Source organism: Trachurus trachurus (genome assembly GCF_905171665.1).
Source record: "Trachurus trachurus genome assembly, chromosome: 15".
NCBI lineage: Eukaryota > Metazoa > Chordata > Actinopteri > Carangiformes > Carangidae > Trachurus > Trachurus trachurus.
The window spans coordinates 11,599,261-11,603,122 of NC_139906.1; positions in this window are offsets into that span (position 1 = coordinate 11,599,261).

Sequence of the window (3,862 nt, forward strand, 5' to 3'; positions counted from 1 at the left end):
CTAGCGGACTCTCGCTGCTGTGGCAGCGCTGCCAACGACGATCTCAACTCAGAGGTCACGCAGGTCACCACAGGGCTCTGACCACACAGACACACACACACACACACACACACAAACACACACACAGACACACACACACTGAGACTCAAATAGCACAGGCCACTCTGACAGTGTGTTGAAAGCTTGACTACAGTGCTGCATCGGTTCAGGCTATTCACCTTCTAGCCATCCTAACTGTTACTAACTGCATGGCTCAGCAAGGCTTTTACTCTGACTGAAACAGATACAGACCTGGGTCAAGATGACTTAACAGAGACCCAGAACCCTCACAGGACCACGTCTCTCTAAATTCAAGAAGTTGTTGCTCTAAATTGTGCATTAACACTATAAGTCTTAACGTTTCTATCCAGCTTATTATTAAGACACACAGACAGAACATGTACAGTAAACACAGGCCAGTGAACAGACAGATCTATAAAAGCCAGTAATATGACATGTTGTTCTGTTCTGTCTGAAGAGCTGCCTATGGAGCTATTATTGTTGCAATATTATTTGCAAATGCGTATCTCAATCTGTGTGTGCGTATTCAGATCTGTGTGTGCGTATTCAGATCTGTGTGTGTGTAATATGATCTGTGTGTGTGTATTCAGATCTGTGTGTGCGTATTCAGATCTGTGTGTGTGTATTCAGACCTGTGTGTGTGTAAAAAAAATCTGTGTCTGTATTCAGATTTGCAAGTGAAGACAAATCTGTGTGTGCACAAAAAGTGCATGCAAAGATCTGTGAATGTGAACACAGATCTGTAAGTGTACATAGATCTGTAAATGTGTAAACCGATCTGTAAATGCGTACTTAGATCTGTAAATGTCTGTCATCACTTACAACTCAGGCAGGAGCTCTCAATTGGCTGTGTTTTTACACGTGAATTTTGCAACACTTCTGCCGCGGCAGATCTGTGATCTGAAAATGTGTAGAAATGAGATTTGTCTGTGACCTCAGTGTTCCTTTGCCCTGAGCTCAGGCTCACAGGCTCACGCTGCCTGGCTGCAGTAGCAGTACCGACCCGGTCCGTGTACGAAGTATAATTCAATTACGTTGTTCACTTTGTACCATGAGAAATGTCGTTTTTACCGGTATTTCCTGTTTGATTGACGTGAGACGTACAACGCAATTCAGCGCACCGAAGTGCCCGCTTGTTCCTTTCTCCAACTTGTACAATGAAAATTGAAAAAGGAAGTCGAGAGCCGGAACCAGCCTTCAAAGTAAAAGCTCCGCGTTTTGATGGCTACAGCAACGGACAATTTAAAAGAAAGAAGAAGAAAAACTCCGAAACAAATTAAATACTTAATTCACAACAAATCGCCTCCCAAACGATTACCATTTACCCCAGTAAAAACGACATTTCTCATGGTACAAAGTGAACGACGTAATTGAATTATACTTAGTACACGGACCGCGGTACTGCTACTGCAGCCAGGCAGCATGAGCCTGTGAGCCTGAGCTCAGGGCAAAGGAACACTGAGGTCACAGACAAATCTCATTTCTACACATTTGCAGATCACAGATCTGCCGCGGCAGAAGTGTTGCAAAATTCACGTGTAAAAACACAGCCAATTGAGAGCTCCTGCCTGAGTTGTAAGTGATGACAGACATTTACAGATCTAAGTACGCATTTACAGATTGGTTTACACATTTACAGATCTATGTACACTTACAGATCTGTGTTCACATTCACAGATCTTTGCATGCACTTGCAGATTTGTCTTCACTTGCAAATCTGAATACGGACACAGATTTTTTTTACACACACACACAGGTCTGAATACACACACACAGATCTGAATACGCACACACAGATCTGAATACACACACACAGATCATATTACACACACACAGATCTGAATACGCACACACAGATTGAGATACGCATTTGCAAATAATATTGCAACAATAATAGCTCCATAGCTGCCTCATTGATTCTAGTCACCTGTCCTGACCCTGGTCTTATCACTAATTATCTCGGGTTGTAAAGAAAAAAATTATCAATTAATTGTCTTGTTTGCCGATTTTATATGCCTTCGTGGCAGTCTGTCACTTTTTCTCTCTCCTCTTGTTTTCTTTGTCAATTCTTCACACATGCGAGAGCGCAGGGTAACTGTAGTGATGTGGATTTATTGGAGGTTAATTGCCTGTGTAGAATCTAATCTGATTTTGGTTTGTTAGCCAAAAGCTCAAAGGCTCAGTGGCTCTGTCGCCCCACGAGGACATTAGTGGTCAGGAGGTGCTATTCAAAGTCATTCGCAGCGCCCACTGAGCTTTTCATCCTGCTCGTGTTTGGGTTCAGCAGGGGTTGACCCCGCCACACCTTACACCTTATTAACACCGTTCTCCACCGGTTTATCTGCCCAGCACCACGCTGACTCTGGCCACTTCAACAACTGTGCTCTCTCCTCTGAAACTAGAAAAGTCTTTGTTGTCATTTATAGCTCCCTCAGTTTTAATCCTCTCCTCTTCTCTCCACTCCATCGCTGGACTTAACCATTAAGCTGACATACAGTCGAGCTCTCAATGTTATTTCTGCTGAATCTGAATGTACAGAAGAGAAACCAGCTGTGTTTCTCACGCTGGATCCTGGTGCTGAACTATGGATCCATTTAACCAGCAAAGAAGACACATCAGCCTGTTTGCATAGCGCATGGAGCGTGCTGCCGCGGCATATAGTACGCACATATGGACATATGGTACTGCTAGTGCTACCAAGTGTATGATTAACAGCAGCTTAACAGCCATCGCACCTGGGTTTAAATGGAGTCATTTCTCCTCCTCTAAAGTATTCAACTAGTGAGCCAAGCAGGATTGTACATCTGTCGTTATCTATAGAAATTGCTTGTGCTTACGTGTCGTGCGGTGTGCTATACTTGCCAGTTGCCTTCTTCGTAGCTCTACTCGATATTCTGTGTACCAGTATTTTTTCTAAATATCTGTAAAGATGATTGTATTGATCTAATATGTAAAATATTGTAAGTAATGTGTTGCTTTTTATAAAAATAAACATTATGAAATCGTCAGAAAAATAATCTCAGATGAAGGTGGTGGACCAGCAAGTTCTTGTGCTATTGAATCAGCCTTGTTAACTGAAGAGTGTATATTAATCAAAAAACAATGTGTGTAAAACTTTAAATTGTGCATATGAAAATGTAAACTGAATTTAATTGTATAAACTTTTATTTTGTTTTATTTATTTTATTGACTGAAAGCGATGTATAACCTTGTCACGCTACGGTCGGTCATCTTCAGTGTCGCTGCTTTCAGTCACTTTTAAAAGAATATGAAGTAAGCCGTTATTGACCAGCTCAGTTTTAATGATATGACTTTGTCAGTGTGTCACAAGCTGTATTTTTGTTTACTGTGACAAAATGTACAGTATATTTTCATGCCGCAAAATACATCATGTGAACAAATAAATGTCAAGGAGCCAACTATCACTTCTATAACGTGGAATGAATTTTAAATGAAGAATGAAAAGAGGGAATAAAATATACACGTGTGACTGTATAGTGCCAGTAACTCCCAGCTGTAAATGTATCAAGTACTTCTACTTGAGTATTTTTCAGGCCACTGTAGTTCAGGGGATACTAACACAATGTGTCTGTATCAAATGGATTTAAAATCATATGCTTCATTATGCAGCCAGAATTTGAAGTCCTAGTACAGCTACGATGGGCCCAGAGGGGAAACCTGTCAGTCTGTCGCTGCTTGCAGCATTTCCTGCCTGGCACTCGGAATTAATGTAATATGTATTATTAAAAAACATTATTCAACAAGGCAATGCTCGCTGCACAATATACTTTAATTTGATACT